Source organism: Bufo gargarizans, chromosome 2 (assembly GCF_014858855.1).
Source record: "Bufo gargarizans isolate SCDJY-AF-19 chromosome 2, ASM1485885v1, whole genome shotgun sequence".
NCBI lineage: Eukaryota > Metazoa > Chordata > Amphibia > Anura > Bufonidae > Bufo > Bufo gargarizans.
In genome coordinates, this window is record NC_058081.1 from 338,832,827 (window position 1) to 338,855,595 (window position 22,769).

General features: G+C 42.8%; 1 protein-coding gene across 2 annotated transcripts in view; it reads left to right on the forward strand.

Annotated features, from left to right (window-relative positions):
• LOC122925946 overlaps positions 1-22,769 on the forward strand; it is a 405,237-nt gene that overhangs the window by 98,496 nt on the left and 283,972 nt on the right. The window lies entirely within an intron of this gene.

The window sequence follows — 22,769 nt, forward strand, 5'->3', positions numbered from 1 at the left end:
ATACATGGTATATCTATATAAATCCTGTTAGTGTAGGAGGTAGTCAGATATGTTGAGGGTGGGGGGGGGGGGGATCCAGAGAATGGTCAGGATTGCCCTCATCATTTATGGTGTGGTAGTACCGGGGTGTAGTGAGTTTAAGTATGCCACTCTATAGTGTAGCCAAGGCTGCCAGATTTGCAGGAAGCGGTCCCTGCCATGGTGTGTCCATCCAATCAGTTCCTCCATTTGGCATATCTGGTGGACCCTATCTCTCCACATATCCAGGGTAGGGGGGTCTACTGACCTCCATTTTACAGGGATCAAGAGTTTAGCAGCCATCAGCAAGTGTGTGGTCAAGTTGTGTTTTCCAGGACGGAAAGCTGGGGTAGGCAACCAGAGTAATATCAATTGGGCTGTGAGCTTTAAAGCTGAGTTACAAATCAGATTTATGGTACTCTCAACTTCCGCCCAGAAATTTTGTATGCCTTTACACGACCACCAGATATGAGAAATGGATCCAGTAGCAACATTGCATCGCCAGCACAAGTCTGTGGGGAGCAACTGAATTTTATACAGAAATTCAGGCGTCCTATACCACCTGAATGCCACCTTAACCGAATTTTCCTGCGTTTTTATGCATTTAGAAAAGCCGTGTGAACACTTTTGCACCCATTTCCTATCAGTATCATTCAAGGTGAGTTGCAGTTCCTTCTCCCAGTCAGCTAACCATGGTGGGGGCCTGGAGTCCCTGGCAGTGAGAATTTGCCTGTAAATGAGAGTGGTGCACTTATGAGGCAAACGTGGTAGTAAGACAAAGTTTTCCAACCATGTTGGGTCTGGCAAGGGGGCGAACTCAGACGACTTGAACCGCCTACACATGGACTCAAAATCGTGTTTCTGTATAAAGTTTTTCCCCAGGTCAGTGTCTCCTGCGAAAGTGCTGAAGTAATCAACAGTAGTTTCAAGTCTCACTAAATCTCCCAATCTATGGTTTGACAGAGAAAGCCATATTTCAGAGGGATAATTGATTTGGGGGCACAGAAGCGTGGGCAATACCGATATAGGAGCTAGGGGGGAAATCCTACCTTGCCCTGAATAAAGTTCCTTTGACCTGTGGCAGGCGTGTAACACTCCTCTGGTGAGAACACTATCAATTTGGGTCTCTCTCCCGGGTCTCCCGGGTAACCATATTTTATGAAAAGAGTCTTTGCCTAGGAGGGCCATCTCCAGGTCAATGTGCATGCGATGAGATTCACATCGAGCTAGTGAAAGCCATCTTTCCAGGTTAATGGCTCGTATATAGGATGGAAGATCCGGGAGAGAGATACCCCCTTGTGTTTTCCTGCGAGAGAGCAAACGGAAAGACATTCTAGGGCGGCCTCCATTCCAGAGGTATTTACTCATAATTGATTGAACTTTATTTATATAATTGCCAGGAATTGATATGGGAAGCGCTCTCAGGGTGTACATAAGCAGAGGGAGAATATAGGTGGTCAGGACATTTTTCCTGCCCAGCCAAGTGAGGAACGGCGAGGAGCTTTTTGAGAGAATGGAAGTTACTTTTGAGAGTAGAGGAGGGAAATTAAGTTTAAATAAAAATTTGGGATCTATTGGGATCATTACACCCAAATATTTGATTGCCAATGGAGGCCACTTAAATGGGGTGAGGGTTTTAACTCTGCAACGCAGGGCAGGTGGTAAAGAAATGCCCAAGGCTTCCGACTTATCAAAGTTAATCTTGAAGTTCGAGAGTTGCCCAAAGGATTCAAATGTCTGCATAACCTCCGGCAAAGCCTCCTCAGGGTTAGACATAAAGAGCAGAAGGTCGTCCGCAAAAGCGGCCATCCTGTGATTAAACTTCCCCAAGTTTACACCCTTAATCGCAGAGGACTGGCGGAATTTTAATAACAATGTCTCTAGGACTAGAATAAACAGGGTGGGAGATAACGGGCAACCTTGGCGGGTGCCATTTCTGATGTGGAAGGCGTCCGATAGGGTTCCATTCACCATTACTCTAGCAGAGGGTGCCGAGTACAAAGTAAATATGGCTCTAATAAAATCCTCAGGAAAGCCGAAAGCCAATAAGGTCCTTTCCATGTAATTCCAGCTAACCCTATCGAACGCCTTCTCAGCATCCGTGCCTAGAAGCACCAAGGGGGTTTTGGTTTTGATAGCGTGTGTAATCACATGTACTACTCTGCTTATATTGTGTCTACCCTCTCTGCCTGCCACAAAGCCTACCTGTTCTTCGCCCACAAGCCCAGGAAGCAACTTTGAAATTCTGTTGTTAAGCAGCTTGGCCCACCATTTCAAATCGGTGTTTAGCAATGAAATTGGCCTATAGCTGCCACAAGCTTCTCTGTCCTTTCCATCTTTATGGATGATAGTTATATGTGCCTCCTGGGCCTGTGGGGTCAGAGAGCCACCTTTCAAAAGAGAATTACAGACATCTGCAAAGTGGGGTACGAGAATCTCTTTAAATCTTTTGTAATAATAGATGGGGAATCCATCGGGACCAGGACTCTTGCCCGAAGGAATAGAAGATAACACATGGGATACTTCCTCAACCGTAAAGGGCTGAAGCAGACCTCCCATGTCGCTTGCAGAGATCTTGGGAATGGCTATAGTACCCAGGAAGTCTGTGATACGTCCAACCAACTGCTGACCGCTAAGGGGTGCCGGGAGGTTATACAGAGATGAATAGAAGTTACAAAACTCTTGAGCAATCGCAGGGGTATTGATAAGTCGGGAGCCCGTGGCTGATTTAATTGCAGAGATAAAGGACCTATTCCTTTGACCTTTTAAAAGATTAGAAACTAATTTGGAGCCCCTATTGCCATGTAAATATTGTTTGAAGCGCAATGTCTTCAATGCCCGAGCTGCTCGCACATTCAGCAGGTCAGTGACCTCGTGTCTCAATCGCTTAAGAGAATCCAGGACCTCAACTGATATTGCCTTCTTATGTAAGATCTCAAGAGTAGAAATCTGCTGAAGAAGGGAGTCTAATTGCTTCTGCCTGTTTCTCTTGACTCTAGAGCCCAAACTAATTAGCTCCCCTCTAATTACCACCTTATGAGCTTCCCATAGGGTCGTCCCATTGGTTAGACCATCAGCATTCTCCAAAAAGTAATTATTGAGACATTGCTCTATCTCCTTCTTGTGTGACTCGTCCTCTAGTAGCGTCTCGTTCAATCTCCAGACCCAGGATCTCGGAGGGATGTCACGCATATTCAACTTCACACTCACCGGCGCATGATCAGAAACAACTATGCTTCCAATACTGGCCTCAGAAACCGAGGGCAATAATTGGTTAGTTATAAAAAGATAGTCGAGACGTTGATATGTGTCGTGCGTCCGCGAGTGGAAGGTGAAGTCCCTGCCTTCTGGATGTAAGATGCGCCAAACGTCCGAGATCCCGAGATCCGTGAGTGCGAGAAGAAGCCCTCTCACTTGTCTTTTTGAGGGGGGACGGCCTATGGAAGTTGAGTCTTTGGAAGGGTCTAGAGTAAGATTGAGGTCCCCACCGAGAACAATGTGACCCTCTCTAAAGGTCTTCAGAACCCTAAGGGTGCGGAGTAGCCATGTGAATTGACCACTATTCGGGGCATAGAGGTTGACTAAAGTAAACATGGAGTTCGCCACCTTGCCTTTTAAGAATAAATACCGGCCCTCCGGATCTACCAATTTGGACACTAAGATGAATGGGAAATTCTGCCCCACACCTATTGAAACTCCTCTAGCTGCTGAGGTATATGCAGCGTGGTACCAAACAGGAAAGTTTTTGCTGACAACATTAGGGACGTGCAGATGTCTGAAATGGGTCTCTTGTAGGAGAACCAAGTCAGCCCTTTCTTTGCGAAGTAAATGGTATATTTGACTCCTCTTTTGCGGTGTGTTCATGCCATTTACATTAAACGACACTATCTTAAGATCAGACATGGTGACATTTTGTTTAGCTGATCTGAAGAACTAGCCAGGAGGTGACACACCTAAACCCAAAAACAGAAAAACATAAAAAGAAATATAAACACTGTACACTGTGGAAAGCCATCCTGCAGTGTCTATCTATGAGGTTTAAAGATAACCCCAGTAGGAGGGGGGGAAAGTAGTGTGGACGTATCCAACAAACCCGGTCCCACACACTAAGCCCAACATGTAAGAACAGTTGCATAGAGTGGACATGTAATATGCAGTAAGAAGATTAAACACAAGGCAAAACCGCACTGGGTGACCAGTGTGAATGATAAGTATCCAAAAGAAGGTACCGCCATGATAAGGTGTAGATTTAAATGAGCCACATAAGACCTGAGTCCTGCCAGATGGCGGTATGGCCGGACGAATCCAATGACGCTGTATCTCAGAGTGTCTATTGGTATCGAAGATTGTTCACCTAACTTCGGATAGCGGCACTTCAAAAGGCTCTTTTCTTCGGCGATTTTTTCCTCTGCGCCAACCGCCATTCCTCCGGTTGAGGAAGGTCAGGAAGATCCGGGGATGGATTGCAGGGGAGCCAAGACGGAATGTCCAGGGCCTCAATTCCCAGGGCCTCCCACACAGACGGTAAGTCCTCCGGTGTCCGCACCGTGAATTGTTTCCCCCCGATCGTAGTAAACAGGCCGAATGGAAAAAGCCATCTGACAGGCAGCTTCTTATCCCTTAGCAACGAGGTAAGCGGGCGCAAGTTCCTTCGCTTAGCTAATGTACTAGCCGCCAAATCTTGAAAGAAAAGAATCTTATGACCGTCCAGGGTGGCGTCCCCTTTCTCCCTGGCCGCTCTCAAGACGGCCGCCGTATCTAGGAAGTTCATCAGGGCACAAACCACGTCCCTAGGTCGATCTCCGGCGGCAGGCTTGGGCCTAAGAGCTCTGTGGGCCCTCTCAATGGTAATGGCGGCAGCCTGTTCCTCGCCTACTAAAGTAGCAAAAAGGCGGCGGACTGTGTCCATCAGGTCTTCAGCTTGTACTGATTCGGGTATACCCCGCAGCCGGACATTCTTCCTACGGCCTCTGTTTTCCTGGTCTTCCAGGTTGAAGAAGGCTGTATTTATCATCTTAGACATGGCTGATAATTGGCAATGTACTCCCTTCTCATGCTGAATAAGGAGATCGTGGCCATCCTCCAGGCGTTCCACCCGGTGGCCTAACTGTAAGAACTCAGTCTTGATATCAGATAGCTCCTTCATGACTGGTGAGAGGGCTTGGGCTAGGGACTGCTGAAGAAAGCCGCGAGTGAGAGGGAGAGTATCAGCCTCACCTCCAATGTAGGTTTCAGCGTCCGAGCTGTCGGCCTCTGAGTCAGCCCCTTCTCTCTCAGAGTTGATTCGCGCCTCCCGCGCCATCTTGCCTCCCTCAGGGTGCGAGGAGGATCTCCTGTTGAGGTATTTAGTCAGGTCTCCCTGCGTCTTTTTCGTCTTCAGGGTGTTCCCTGTTGCACCCTCTTTATCTCTGGAGGTTTTCCCCATCTTGGATCTGTGTCCACTCGATACGATAGCTAATGAAGCTGGGATAGCGGCGAGGAGCTCCGGCAGACACGTCCTACACCATGACTCGCTGGCTCCGCCCCCCCTGTGATCTTATTCTGTTAAAAAATATTTTAAGAATTCTTCTATATGTTTCCCAGGAAATTATCTATTTTTCCTCTTCCCTATCACAAACTTCAGTCAGACCTGTCTCTGACTGTAAGACAACTAGCTGTAGCAAGAGTCCTCCACTATTACTTTGTGTATATTAAAAGACCAGGTATATGAAGCTCCATCCTCTTATTGGAGTCCTATCCATTCAGTCATCTTCCAACCATCATTGGAAGGGGTCAAGAGCAGAATTTCAGGAGCTACAGAAGTTCCTGCAGATTGCAAAACATTGTTGACAAGTTACTTAAAGTTTACAACTACTGACCAGGGGGCTACATAGAAATCACTAGGCCCTATTGCACGAATCTAAATTGGGCCCCCATGCCCCATTCATAACCCCCCACAACCTGTTCCTGGCCAGTATATACAGCAGTGTACTGATATGTGAGGTAAGAGGTAAAATACAATGAAGGATCTGCGATGCTGAAGGTTATGTCATCGCAGGTCCTGGCAGATGCTTCTATCTAACCTGGAAAGTACAACATTCATTGTGCAGTTCCTTTACTAGATGTACATGACCTGTGATGACATCATCACTGGTCCTATAGCTTTCGCCACTGATGATAGGGATACTATACTAGAGCTGGACAGTAATGAGGCTAATTATGGAATGGGGCCTGTCATTCACTGCAGGCCCCTTTTCCCCATGAGCCCCATAGCAGCTGCGTAGTCAGCCTCTATTGGAGGTACACCACTGCCACTGACCATTCTTTTATCTTTATCTTATAGTTTCCAACTTATACGCATGAATTCCTAAAACATGTTTAACATATATCACATAATGGTTTTAATGATGGTGTCCAGTCAGCGATGCCACTTCCAGTCATCAGCAACAATTTTAGAAGATTGTCAGGGTGATAAGTTGAGACATAACTAAGGTTTATATATATTCATTTTGGAAGTTCTCCTTTAAAGATAAAAATAGGGACATATAAAATGTATTGAGCTATATCCCTATGACTATATGGTGTAGATTTTGCATGTAATCTCAAAGTTGCATCTATAAGGTGCAGTAAAGGCAGGGAAAAACCAAGGCACATCTCTGCTCCCATGTTACAGCTAAGCATCCCAACCCAAACACCCATCTCATCACCGAAACTAAAGGCATTATACAGTAGGTCCTAATAATGCTGTTTAGGTGATCAGATCTGCAGTCGGGGTCAGGATTTGCATCTGTGATATAGCACAGAAATGCACCTGTATTACTTTCTTGTAAAACTGGCCTAAAGGAATTAGGGGGTCACCGGTGTCTAAAACACTGGTATTAATAAGCCCCTGCGCTGGCGGTGGATCCGTTGAAATTATGTAGAGGCGCAGGCCTCTACATAACTTTGGCGCATCCAGCGCCAGTTCTAAATTTAAGATAGCTTCCGAGCTGTCTTAGATGTAGACCATTTTCTACGCCTAAGAGTCCATTCACACGTCCGTAGTGTATTGCAGATCCGCAAAATGTGGATCCGCAATGCACCCGGCCTGCACCCCCATAAAACTGCCTATTCTTGTCCACAATTGCGGGCAAGAGCAGGACGTGTTCTATTTTTTTCCAGGACCGCGAACCGGAAGATCGGGGGGCGTGCTCTGTAAATGCGGATGCGGGTAGCACACTGTGTGCTGTCCGCATCCATTCCTGCCCCATAGAGAATGAATGGGTCCGCACCCGTTCTGCAATTTGCAGACGTGTGAATGGAACCTAAAATAGGCATAGAGAATGGTAAATGAGACGGGCCTGCTGGTCCATCCCCTTCCCCTCCCACACCAAGCCCACTTTTTTAGACCTGGCTTGAGCGAGGAAAAGTTGCAGATTGCGACACAAATAACCTTTGTGCCGCATTCTGCACCGGAAATATGCTTATTATAGGTGTTTTTCTGATCGTAAATGACCCCCTTAGGACATATTTAGGAAAATGTATTTTCAGGACAAATTATTGTAATTACTGACAAAATGACTTCTAATTCTGCCTTTTATAATAAAAGGTAGGATGATTTAAGGGGTTTGCCCCAGGCTTACAGAAAAAGATCTGCTTGTTTGCCATCACCACTCTCTCCATGGGCTGTGTATTATATTACAAGCATATTCACTTAAATGGGGGGTAAGCTACTGTACAATACCAGGCACAGTCCATGAACAAGAGTGATGCAGATTCTGGGAAAAACACAGACATTTTGTTAATCCCTGTAAACTACTTAAATATTGGATCCAAAGCAGAAGTTAACCCTTGCATACAATGTACAGTGCTGTCCATAATTATTCATACCCCTGGCAAATTTTGACTTAAAGTTACTTTTATTCAACCAGCAAGTAATTTTTTGACAGGAAATGACATAGATGTCTCCCAAAAGATAATAAGACGATGTACAAGAGGCATTATTGTAGAAAAAAAATAACATTTCTCAGCTTTTATTTACATTTGAGCAAAAAATACAAGATGTTCCGCACTGTGGAAAATCTCAGAGGATGTGGTCGGAAGCCAAAAGTGACACCTGTGCTGGCCAAGAGGATAGTTAGAGAGGTGAAAAAGATTCCAAGGATCGCCACCAAGGCCATCCTGGTGAAACTGGGCTCTGCTGGGGGAAATGTCTCAAGGCAGACAATCCAATGGACACTGCACAATGCAGACCAAGGAGGACGCCACTTCTACAGATAAGGCACATAAAATCTCACTTGGCTTTTGCAAAAGCTCATCTGGACAAAGAAGAAGACTTCTGGTCTTCTGTGTTATGGTCAGATGAAACAAAAATGTTATTGTTTGGTCACAATGATGTTTCCTTCATTTGGCGTAAAAAAGGAGAAGCCTTCAACCCAAAGAACACCATCCCCACTGTCAAACATGGGGGTGGGAACCTAATGCTTTGGGGGTGTTTTTCCGCCAATGGACGAGGGAACCTAATCACAGTAATCGGCACCATGAAAAAAGAGCAATACATGAGGATTCTCAATGACAACATCAGGCAGTCTGCAGAGAAACTTGGCCTTGGGCACCAGTGGACATTTCAACATGACAATGACCTAAAACACACAGCAAAAGTGGTGAAGAAATGGTTAGCAGACAACAACATTAATGTTTTGAAGTGGCCCAGCCAGAGTCCAGACTAGAATCCAATTGAGAATCTGTGGAGGGAGCAAAAGATCAAGGTGATGGCAAGAAGACGGGCAAAAATACCCGTGAAGACATGCAAAAAGCTGGTCTGCAATTATAGGAAGCGTTTGATTGCTGTAATAGCCAATACTGCTTTTCTATTGATCATTGAGAAGGGTATGAATAATTTTGGACTGGACACTTTTTGCTCAAATGTAAATAAAAGCTGAGAAATGTTTTTTTTCCACAATAATGCCTCTTGTACATCGTCTTATTATCTTTTGGTAGACACCTATGTCATTTCCGGTCAAAAAACTACTTGTTGGTTAAATAAAAGTAACTTCAAGTCAAAATTTGCCAGGGATATAAATAATTATGGGCAGCACTGTATATGTCACCAGTGTTGGATTGGGTTTCCTTGGGTCCATGATCAATTTTTACCAAGCATGTGAATGTCCAGTTTTAATTGCATTGTTAAATCAACATTGCACATGCAAGACTTATCATTGTTACGATCTAATAGGGGGTCTAATAGGAGATTTTAACACAACCCATGAGCAATAGACCCTAGGAGGTAAGCTATTGGCTCAATTCACCTAAAGTTGGGTTGTCTTTTGCTTGGCCCCTAGTTAGCCTCTGATACTTTACTGGGCCGGAATGATCTTGTCAGTCACTACTCACAACTGCAGGAGTCGGTTGGGGTCACCTTATTTTACCTATATTATTTGCTATCACCCCTTACAATTGGAAGAGCATCATAGATACCCATTTCAAAAAATCATTCAATAACAGTAGGACGTAAGATGCAGCACTCATCAACTGCTAAAATCAATTCTTTATTTATCACATTAAAAGACAAAGGCTTGCGGAGAATGCTAAGACAAGGTGATGGCTGTTTTGTTTTGCTATGCTTTTTCGAGCATGTAGTAATGTGAAAAGTCTGTCACCTTGTCTTAGCGTACAAGCTGCGTTCTCCACAAGTCTTTGCCTTTTAAAGGAGTTGTCTCACTTCACAGAAAGTTAATACAAGGCACTTACTAAAGTATTGTGATTGTCCATATTGCCTCCTTTGCTGGCTGGATTCATTTTTCCATCTTATTATACAATGCTCATTTTCATGGTTATGACCACCCTGAAATCCAGCAGCAGTGGCCGTGCTTGCACACTATAGTAAAAACTGCCAGCCTATGTGCACTCCCACATTCTTGGCCAACAAAGAGGCATGGGTGGTCGTAACCATGGAAACAAGCAGTGTATAATGCGATGGAAAAATTAATCAAGCCAGCAAAGGAGACAATATGGACTAACAAAATACATTAGTCAGTGGCTTGTATTAAATTTCTCTCCATGATAAATGCCATTTGCTAAAGTAAGACAACTCCTTTAATATGACGATTAAAGGACTGACTTTAGCAATTGGTGGGTGCCACATCTTCCATCCTACTGTAATTGGATTGCATCAGTCATATTGCTGATCACTACCTTTTGCCAAGTGATTGCAGTTCAGGAGTCCTTCCATGCATGCTGGATTGTGTTTCACAAAGGCAGTGCTGACTTTCCTTCTACAATTGTATATACAGTATATTTCTAAAAAATGATCGTCCATGTACTACATATCTGAAATTTGCAGCGACACTTTTCCCACACCATAATGGAGCGGAGGAACAGATAACAGATAAGATAAAACAGAAAATCAAATGTAGCTCATATTTTTGGAAGGTTAGTATGAATAAGTGTTTCTGTAAAATTTCCAACCAAATCTCATCCAAAAACATTACCACCAAATTCTCTCTAATCTTGCATTTCTTACAACCACAAACCATAAAGTGAATCTGAGCTTGGTATACATTTTAAAGATGGGTCTGTGCTTTGTTGTAGGTGTCACTGCATTCGCGTGCACTGTATTTTGGAGTACTTAAGCACAAAAGAAAAAAAATCTTTAGTTGCTACTGTAGTTATAAACAGATACAAAGGGCTTTCTGTAAAACCACAAAAAATTTGGCAAATACACAATTGAAAAGTACAGGTGCGAGGAGTGTGCTAAGACTCAAAGCAAACACCAGTGGCTTTTGTGTTTTTTTTTTTTTTATGAAAGAAGTTACCTTTCTGTCTGAGAAATTTATTACCTTTAAATATTTGCAACCCTCAGCCCACAGAACAGAGCTCTACTTTGTATTATTTCCGGACAAAAGGGCTGGCTTGTGGTAACAGGCAGATGCTTGAGTGGACTTCATGGCATAAGGTATACTATCAATCAAGAAAATCAATATTTGCTGTACTGGTATCTTTGTGGCGTACATTCACCTTGCTTGTAAATTGGGCTGTGTACTATACGATGTCAGCCTCTTACTGGTTTTACTCAATCATTTCTGAAGTGGGTCTTGCATGCAGGATGTTAGTTCTTTCTGCCATGGAGCAAACACTTAACTCTGGGGAAACTTCACTGAGGACAGGGATAACATTATACTACTCAAAAAGGAAGTTCTGTCTACGTCTACTACTGAGCAACATGGTGCATACAGAACACATAGTCAATCAGGGTCTCCATCAGGGCAGTACTGAAGTCAGGAGCCCAGGCTCAACCATGAATACTTTGGGGGCCCCATTCTGGAGATAGGTGTGGATCCCAGAGGTGTTGATTATTAGAAAAGCTATGCATGATTATTTTCCTTATTAGTTGAGTACTGTTTTATGACGCTCAGGAAATAGTCTAATTCCATTCATATTGTTTACATCTCCAATTGCGGAAGGTCAAGGTCACTTAACGGGGTTGTCCGGTTTCCCATATTGATAAAATATATCCTCAGGATAGGTCATCAATATCAGATCAGCGAGGGGGGGGGGGATCACACCTCCTCCATCTCCACGGATGAGCTGTTTGAAGAGATCCAGCGCTCATACGAGTACCATGGCCTCTTTACTGCACTGCAATGCCGACGGCCGGCTGTGTAATTACAGTTCCTCTGTCCTATTCACTTGAATTAGACAGAGTGGAACTACAACTGCTCCTTCCCATTTAAATGAATGTGATGGAGGAGCTATAATTACACAGCTTGTCTCTGCAATGTCAACGGGCGAGCAGGTAAACATCTGAGCGCTGTGGTCTCGTCAAGCAGATGATCGGCGGGGTTCTGGGAGTAGGACTCTTGCAGATCTAATATTAATGACTAGTGATGAGCGGGAGGTGCCATATTCGATTTCGCGATATTTCGCGAATATTCGAATGAATATTCGTGTTATATTCGTCGAAATCGAATATTCGTAATTATTCCAATTATCGCGAATAATATGCGATTTATTTTTCGCATATTGCGATTATTTATCTTGATAGTATAAGGCAACGTCCCTATGCTAATTGACTATGGCTAGGCTAATATGTGTATTTTATGAAATTTCGTGATATTGCTCTAACTTCGTCTCTTAGAATATTACGAATATTCTAAAAGACGAAGTTAGAGCAATATTACGAAATTTCGTAAAATACACATATAGATTGTAATTTAGCTAATATAGTGCTATAATCCCTTTTTTTCCTCTAATTTTTTTTTGCCTCTTCTGAACTTAAGTTTTGTAAAATATGTACACTATTAAAAAATATTACTATAGCAGTATATTAGCTTAAATACAATCTATGTGTATTTTACGAAATTTCGTAATATTGCTCTAACTTCGTCTTTTAGAATATTCGTAATATTGCTCTAACTTCGTCTTTCAGAATATTACGAATATTCTAAAAGACGAAGTTAGAGCAATATTAAGAACATTTGCAAAAGTCGAAATTGCGATGCGAGTAATATAGCACGAAATAATCGCATGAAGATTTCAACTTAGCACTGCTATATTCCATATTCTAGCCTAATATGGAATATAGCAGTGCTAACTTAGCACAGCTATATTCCATATTAGGCTAGAATATGGAATATAGCAGTGCTAAATTGGAATCTTCATGCGATTATTTCGTGTTATATTACTCGCATCGCAATTTCGACTATTGCGAAATTTCGTAAAATACACATTTAGATTAGATTGTAATTTAGCTAATATGGAATATAGCAGTAAGTTGAAAACGCCACTGACTGGAGCAGCCAGGAAGCCAGGAATCCAAAGGACAGGTAAGAACAACTTTAGGGAAGTGGGAAAGAAAAAAATATAATAATAAAAAAAAAAAATAACGAATATTCGATTTTGCGAATATATAGAACGATATTCTAAATATTCGCGAAATCTCGAAATTGCGATATTCGAGAGAAAAATTCGCAATTCTAATATTCGCGCTCAACACTATTAATGACCTATCCTGAGGATATATCATCAATATCGGAAACGGGACAACCTCTGTAAAGATGGAATTCGTTAGTTGTGGTTAGTGAAATGTAGTACCTTGATACTTCTTGTTCACAACATTTGATTAACCTCTATTTTTTGGGCAAAGATTTTATGTTAACATCTCTGCGTAAAGTAAACCTTCAAAGACAATACTAGCCCTATAACTTATCAAATCAGGCAGCAGACAAGAGGAGTTGCGCTATGAGTAATATAAATAGGGCTGTGGGTGCATTGTGTTTTTTACAGGACTATATTGGGAAATCATAACTTTTCCAACCATAGATAAAATTAACATGGGGCACTTAACTGCTCACTTTAATTCAGATTAAAAGTACTTTGGGGAAGATTTATCAAACTGGTGTAAAGTATAGCAACCTATAGCAGCCAATCAGATTCCACCTTTCAATTTTCACAGCTCCTTTGGAAAATTAAAGGTGGAATCTGATTGGTTGCTATGGGCTACTTTACACCAGTTTAATAAATGAGCCCCCTTCTCTCCAGATTGAGCAACAGACCACTGTGGAAGGTATTATTACATTCAGTACAGCTAATCCTACAAGTCATTGTCCCTGATTTACAGTCAATTTCCTGGTGACAGACTACCTTTAATATATATACTTAGACATGAATTGGAAGTTTTTATGGGGGAACCACTACCAGCTCTCTTCATTGGAATGAGATCAATCTGAGTTGGATTCTAAGGTACCTACAGTATAACAGCAATAGTTGACGCAGTTAAAAACTATTTTTATGAATAAGATATGCGTAGGTTAATGCCCTTTGACACAATATAGACTGCATGCTTCTATAAGGCACACGGGTACTGGTTGTAGGTCATGAGTTACAGATGTTGCTATGTTTAATAATACGAAACACAATAAAAAAGTAATGTACAAATAACAAAAACTCCTGATTTTACTCTGTACAAACATAGCATTTGCCTTTGTTAATGTCGACTTCTGTGAAAGGGCCCATTAACTTTGAAGGTTCACCTTTGTGATGCTGTCGTCCTCAAACAAATTATCAAAATCATAATCCATCTGCTTAGTAGTGCAAACAGCTGTCTGTCTTAGTACTATTGCAGCACCTTACATGCATCTAGTTTTCTACATGTAGTAGAGTGCTCCTATATAGCAATGATATTGTTCGTTTTGAAAGACTTATGATCAATTGAGACAAATACAAATCACTTGCTGGCTTCAAGCTTTTATGTGGCAATTAATATTTAAACTATGAATTGAGAAAACATATGGCTAATAGATACAATTATTTAGTATAATATCAAAGCCTATGTTAAGTTCACTAAAAGGTGAAAAGCTGTGATGGGGCCTTAACAAGGACATGTTAGCTTTCCTCAAGTATCTAATTGAATTCCCCATGTTATAACAATTCTGGAGCCTCTATTCTTATGACTCTATGTTGTGCCATTACTTTATTATTCTTAAGAACGAATTGCAGCAGTCCACTCACAACCCCCAAACTGGTAAAACCCATCTGGACCTTTATTTTACGCTGCTAGCCATTCATTCTTTACACACACATTACACCCCCCCCCCCCCGTCACTTATTAACCCATGATCACCCCATATAGACTCCCTGATCACCCCCCTGTCATTGATCACCCCCCTGTAAGGGTCCCTCATCACCGCCAGTCAGTTAGCTACTTGTTAGGTAGTTAGCCCCAGCACCGCAGTCACTGATTAGTCGCTGATTAGCGTCATCGCTGTCGCTAATCAGCACTAGCACTATATAGTATCAGTAAGTGATCAAGACTGATCGCAATCAGATCTATATCAGTACATTAGGGTCACCTTAGGCTCTACAAAAAAACGCAGTGTTCGTCCGATCAGGCCTGACCTTGTGCCCACACTTGCGTTCAGTCCGCGCCACCGCAGTTACAGAATTATTTTTTTCTGATCACTGCAAAAACACTGTAAAATTGCTATAAAGATCACTTTTGAGCTTTTTGGATCTTTATTAGCGATCGCAGCTTTACTTCGCAAGCACTCCTTTTTACTAGGCAGGTGTGCTCTTTTTCCTGGGTAGTCTCAGAGGAATACCCCCTAAATTTAGTTAGCCCAAAATGTCAAAAAAGGGGTATTCCACTGAAGAGGCCTACAGGATTCTGGCCGTGATGGATAAAAGCGATGGGGACGCCTCACCCGCTGAATCCAGTGGTTCAGAATATGAACCTGTAGACAGCAGTGGCACTCTAACCGCTAGTGAAGATGACGAGGTTAAGGTCCCTGCTATGGTCAGGCGTACCCAACCCCCATGTCAGTGTTCTGCATACCCCACGTGATCAGCCTTATTTGCAGCAGAGTGGTGCTAGCGCAGATCTTTTTTATGGTGCGGCATACACCAGCAGCGCAGCACATCCTGGACCTTCTACCAGCACTGCCGTATTCCCTGGTGAAGTGGCGAGCACCAGAAGGGCAGTTCAAGCTGGTACGGTGGCACGTGCAGTAACTCCCCCGTCGCAGCCAACACGTTCACAGGCCCGTAGAGCCCTTAGTCTCCCAGAGGTGCTGGCAAACCCAAATTGGCAATCCCCTGCTTCCGCCGCACCCGTATTGCCCCCTTTCACCGCCCAGTCTGGAGTTCGCGTGGAGACAGCTCATTTAGGATCATCCCTTCAGTTTTTCGAGCTGTTCTTCACCGCGGATCTCTATGACTTTGTTGTGGCAGAAACCAATCGCTACGCCACACGGTATATAACCGCCAACCCGGAAAGCTTCTATGCCCAGCCTTTCCGGTGGAAACCAGTCACAGTTTCCGAATTTAAAATATTTTTAGGCCTTATCCTCAGCATGGGTCTAACAAAAAAAAATGTATTGCGGTCCTATTGGTCTAAAGACCCAATACATTACATGCCCATGTTCTCTGCTGCTATGTCCAGGACATGTTTTGAAGTTATCACGTGCTTTATGAATTTCACTGACAAAAAAACCTGTCATCCAATAGGCCACCCTATTTTTTGTACACAAAAAAAAAATCTTCTATGAACTTGCCATGCCCCTCACGGAATACCTTGGGGTGTCTTCTTTCCAAAATGGGGTCACTTGTGGGGTATTTATACTGCCCTGGAATTTTAGGGGCCTAAAATATATATATTTTTACATATACCCATGCTGGGTGAGAGAAATATCTCTGTAAATTGACAACTTTGTATAAAAAAAATGGAAAAAGTTGTCATTTACAGAGATATTTCTCACAGACAGTATGGGTATATGTAAAAATACACCCCAAAACACATTGCCCTACTTCTTCTGAGTACGGCGATACCACATGTGTGACACTTTTTTGCAGCCTAGGTGCGCAAAGGGGCCAAAATTCCAATGAGTACCTTTAGGATTTCACAGGGCATTTTTACGCATTTGAATTCCAAACTACTTCTCATGCTTTAGGGCCCCTAAAATGCCAGGGCAGTATAAATACCCCACAAGTGACCCCATTTTGGAAAGAAGACACCACAAGGTATTCCGTCAGGGGCATGGTGAGTTCATGTACAATTTTATTTTTTGTCACAAGTTAGTGGAATATGAGACTTGGGGTAAATAAATAATAAAAAATCAATTTCTGCTAACTTGTGCAAAAAAAAAATCTTATATGAACTCTCCATGCCCCTAACGGAATACCTTGGGGTGTCTTCTTTACTTCTGTAAATGACAACTTTTCCCATTTTTTTAATACAAAGTTGTCAATTTACAGAGATATTTCTCTCACCCAGCATGGATATATGTAAAAATACACCCCAAAACACATTGCCCTACTTCTTCTGAGTATGGCGATATTACATGTGTGACACTTTTTTGCAGCCTAGGTGCGTAAGGCCCCTTTCACACGGGCGAGTTTTCCCCGCAGATGCGATGCTTGTGTTGAACGCATTGCACCCGCACTGAATCCTGACCCATTCATTTCTATGGGGCTGTGCACACGAGCGGTCATTTTCACGCATCACTTGTGCGTTGCGTGAAAATCGCAGCATGCTCCTCTTTTGCATTTTTCACGTAACGCAGGCCCCATAGAAATGAATGTGGTTGCGTGAAAATCGCAAGCATCCGCAAGCATGTGCGGATGAGGTGCGATTTTCACGCACGGTTGCTAGGAGACGATCGGGATGGGGACCCGATCATTATTATTTTCCCTTATAACATGGTTATAAGGGAAAATAATAGCATTCTGAATACAGAATGCATAGTACAATAGCGCTGGAGGGGTTAAAAAAATAAATAAATGAAATTAAACTCACCTTAATCCACTTGATCCACTTAAATTACCCCCATTGTCTAGATGGGAGCATATGTTGTTCTAAAACCTCTATATACTGTTCAGCATTGATCGTGCCTTTCCAGATGTATAAGCTGCCCATGCCATAGGCAAAAATGCAGCCCTATACCATTAGAGATGCAGGTTTTTTAATTGTGTGCTGGCAACAAACTGGATGGTCCCTCTCCTCTTGAGTCTGCAGCACACGACATCTGTGGTTTCCAAAATTAATTTGAAATTTTGATTCATCTGACCACAGAACAGTTTTCCTTTTTCCCTCAGTCTGTTTTAAATGTGTTTCCTGATCATGTTGGCAAATTGCTTATTCTTTGCATGATACAGTTTTAACTTGCATTTGTGGATTGCACCGCAAACAGGCAATGATTTCTGGAAGTGTTCCTGAGCCCCTGCAGTGATTTCTAATGCAGAATCATGTCTGGGTTTAATGCAGTGCTGCCTGAGGGCTGGTAGATCACGAACATCCAATCCCCAGAACCCGCATTGCTCCGGATCCCTGCTCGGCTGCCACAGCACCTGCGATGGTAGTGAGGCTCGCAGCCTAGATGCAGCGGCAGCTGTGTAGGGATCCAGAGGGACGTGGGTGCCAGGGAGTGGGGTAAGTATAACCAATATGAGGGGTCCGGGCATTGGGGGCATGTTTTATACTTTGGATAACCCCTTTAAGGTAGCCATACTGTTTGTGTTAAATAGCTGTCAGCTGAGTATTTGGCTGAGTATGCATGGGTTCTTAATAGGGAGAGGGAAAGACGTTGCTTATCTCCCCAAGAATAAAAGGATCAGACATGTTAATTTCCAACCACCCGATCCTTATCTTCCCCAAAATCTACTTACATAGTTAGATAGTTGATACGGTTGAAAAAAGACATTAGTCCATCAAGTTCAACCAAGGGATAGGTGGGGACACGAATCCCAGAAGGAAGTGAGACTCAGATTTCTTTTTAAAATGCCCTTTATTTTGTCTTTTATTGCCCTTTTTACAGTATCTATAAGCCATGGAAGGGGGGGGGGGGGGGGTTAATTTTAGCCGTTTATGCTTGTTACCTAAAGGGATACATTTTTGTGCAATTACTCAATGTGGATTTAAAGCTCTCCCATTTATCCTGTGTAGCTGTCCCAGTCTATGCCCTGAAATGCTGCTCTCAACCCAGGGAAATTAGCCTTTTTAAAATTCAGTGTCTTTGCTCTGCCTGACAGATCTAATGTGTATATTCAGCTTTAGTTGTGTTTTCACTGCACTTATGGAGATATTGATGTGGAAGGTTAATCAAGGTTTGTAATAGAAGTCAAGTCCCATAAAGTTACCACAATCCACTAAAAGTATTGATGAATGCAGCACTTTAAGAATTTCATATTAAACAGGCTAGTCAAAGCAAGAAAATATACTATATTCAATCAAGATAAACTGCTGCTGCAAGTCTAATGATCTGAACTAGCAGTAATATAGATTAATTTAATGTTAATGGAGGTCATTATGACCTTTATTGGAATAACTTACGACTATAGGAGAACTTCTCCTGTGTTGATCTTCTGTGAAACCAACATTAATGATCTTATGTTTTAAAACACTTTGTATGTGTTTTTTTTTGTGACATTTTATAAAAAAAAATATTTTTGTAATTTTTTAAGTTGTGTGAATAGGCCTATGGAGAAAAAGACTAGTAAAGAGCCCATAACTAGGTCATGCTGCATTTTTGAAAAAATAAATAAAACACACCACTGACCACCCAAAAAAATATCAAAAGACAACACAATTTGTATGTGGCCTTTACAGCCTTACATCTAGTTATATTATATCTATAATATTAACCAGTAATTGGTTCTATGGAGGATACTTAGTGGATTTGGCCTTGAGGAAATTTTTTCAAAAAGGTTAAAACTTTATAAGGGGAGATTTATCAAAAGTGCCCATAGCAACCAATCTGATTCTACCTTTCATTTTCCAAAGGAGCTCTGAAAAACGAAGGGTGGAATCTGATCGGTTGCTATGGGCAACTAAGCCAGTTTTCCTTTACACCACTTTTGATAAATCACCCCCATAATATTTTGAGTTGGAATCAGAAGTATTAAATTAGATTTTTGTGTCTAAAAAGAGGGGCACCCTCTCACCCTTGCTCTTTTGCCTCCTGATAGAGTTGCTAGTCTTGAAAAAAAGGGCTCTTTTACATGGGACGATGCACAGGGTAAGGCCTCTTTCACACAGGCTATTTTTCCTAGCGGGTGCAGTGCGTAAGGTGAACGCATTGCACCCGCACTGAATCTGGACCCATTAACTTCAATGGGGCTGTGCAGATGAGCGGTGATTTTCACGCATCACTTGTGTTCTATATTCAGTGTTTTTCACGCAACGCAGGCCTCATAGAAATTAATGGGGCTGCGTGAAAATCGCAAGCATTCGCAAGCAAGTGCAGATGCGGTGCGATTTTCACACATGGTTGCTAGGAGATGATAGGGATGAGCAACCCCGGACCCCATTAAAATCTATTCACTGTAATTTTTTCCCTTATAACATTGTTACAAGGGAAAATAATAGCATTCTTTAATACAGAATGCTTAGTAAAATGTGCCTTGAGGGGTTAAAAAATAAAATAAAAAAACTCACCTCATCCACTTGATCGCGCAGCTGGCATCGTCTTCTTTCAGGACCTGCAAAAGGACCTTTGATGATGCAATCGCGCTCACCACGTATCTTCATTCAGCGGGACCTGTGCTGACGTCACCACGCTCACCACGGGGTTAAGCGAGATTACGTCATCAAAGGTCCTTTTACAGGTCCTGAAAGAAGAAGAAAGAAGAAGATGCCAGCTGCGCGAACAAGAGGATGAGGTGAGTAAATTTTTTATTATTTTTTTAACCCTCAATTGACATTATACTTAGCATTCTGTATTAAGAATGCTATTATTTTCCCTTATAACCATGTTATAATGGAAAATAATAAAATCTACAGAACACCAAACCCAAATCCGAACTTCAGTGAAGAAGTCCGGGTTCGGGTCTGGGTACCACATTTTGTTTTTTCTCAGCGCGTGCAAAACGCTTTGCACTCACGTGGAAAAAACTAAACAACGGAACGCAGTCACAGTCAAAACTGACTGCAATTGCGTGCCTACTTGCGAGGGTTTCCCGCAATGCACCCTAAACGCTTCCGTCCCTCACCCGCGACACCTGTGTGAAGGGGGCCTAAGGCTACATTCACAAAACACGGATACCAACCCATGTGCGTTCCGCAATTTGCAGACCGCACATGCCGTGGCTGTCATAGAAAATGGCTATTTATGTCCGCAATTGTGGACAAGAATAGGACATGTTCTATTTTTTTTGTGAGGCCGCGGCATGGAGCAACGGATGCGGGCAGCACAATGTATGCTGTCCGTATCTTTTGCAGCCATATTGAAATGAATGGGTCCGCACTTTTGTAATTTTGCAGAACGGATGCGGACTCATTCATACGGTTGTGTACAATACAATTGAGTACAATTTTTAAATATCCTCTGTTTGCAGGATCTTAGGGCCATTTTTCATGGCCTGAGAATCAGGACAATTATCAGGGATGCTACAAATGCTCATTCTTATTTACTGCCCTGTGTAAAGGTGCCACCAATCACCCAACTAGGATTACAAAAAAAAAAAAAAAACATTGGGGAGTTTGCACCAAAAATAATCACCTACATGCTTTGCATCACATTTAATAACTGTATTAGATACTTTTTTAAATACTTTTTGCAACTCTGCTGATAAGGGGAGCTTGGTCTGGTGAAAGGATTCATGATTTTGAGAGAAAGGTGCATGACTTAAAATGCCACAGTTTGTGCAAAACAATGCAGCAGAAATGTTACACATTTTTGAAGGTAAACTAAGGCAACAAATATGGGGTTTAAACTTAGACTAGGCAGTCTAAAGATGCTCCAGATATATTATCCAGTATCAGCCGCTGTGATAAATCTGGTGCAGTTTAAGACTGAGGGCTGGCAGAGGGTTGGCCAAATCATCGCTAACAAGGGTTTGTAGGAACACTCTGCCGGTGTAAAGGTGCATCCGATTACCTGATGAATGAGCAAACACTCGTTCATTGGATAATCACATATTTTATGCAGTCACAAAAATCGTTTGCCGGCAGCAGGTCGTGCCATCTAATCATGCTCTGCTGCTGTTGTAAGCCGTGTACCGGGGTGGGCTTCCCAGAATACAGCAAAGTCACAGACAAGGAAAGCGACACTGACACCAGCTTAATATGCAAGAACAGAAAAACTTTACTTAGACAACAAATAATAACAGAAGCATCACCAAAGAAATACAAACATGCATAGAAACGCTATATCCCGGACCCACAGTCAATGTCTCTGCCTACTAGCCAGGCCTAGCCGGTGGCGGACACAGCAGAGCCTGAAAGTCGTGCTGTGCCCCTACAGAGGACACCCCTAGCCGGTGGCAAACGCAACAGAGCCTGCAAGTCAATAACTGTGCTGCAGTCCAGTACAGTACAGCCTAAAAAAACGATGTAACCCTAACTAGCTAACTAATACGAGGCCTAGGCTAGTCTCTGTAACTTCAGGCGCCACACAATATTTTACAATCAGTAACCACAATCAGTGATACAGAAAGGATATAACAGCTACACAATCAGTGATACAGAAAGGATATAACAGCTACTCTCCTTCTTCTGAGGGTCCATTAACTGCCGACATCTGCAAGCCAGGATGGAATCGGATTCAGTCCCTCACAGCACAATCCTTCCACCATGCCAGATCAACACACTTCCTGGTTCACTCACAGGCAGCAGCATGAGTCATCATCTGTTTTGCATATTCAAATCTCAGAGTGTGCTGGCTATAGCTGCAAAACAGTGGCCTCTAGTGCCCGGAATGCCAAATGACAGTTTAAGTACAGACATTATGCAGAAGTAGCTGTTTCACAATCTCACACTGTCAAACAATGATTCTGTATGAGCACGAGTGTGGAGGAGATCACTGCATGCAGGGGCAGACTGGGAACCTAAAGTGGCCCTAATGTTGTAGGTGGGTCCAAATTGACAGAAGGTGGCGCAACACAAGTAGATGGAGCCAATACAAGTTGGCTGGGTCAGCAATACAATAGTATAGCACAGAATACCATCCTAAAGAACCAAATACCACAATGCAGGACAAAATACCTCCCCAGATGCTTGACCCTCTGTGGTGACCACATACTGTCCTCATCCTCCTCCAATTAAGATGTGGAGCAGGGGCTTAAGAGAAAGATGTAGGCCACACACCAAGCTGGCCATACGTTTTTATGCTGTCTGGACTTCCTCTAATAACGACCCCTAACATGCCCCCAGGTGTATGTGCCTAGCTAACATCAGTGAGGAGGGCTTGGGTGGCCCTATGGGGCATCGGCCCACCAGGAAAATTTCCTGTAGCGTCTATGGCCAGTCCACCCCTGGCTGCATGTCATGGCAGTAGTCTCCTTCATTGACGAGCAGGCAATTG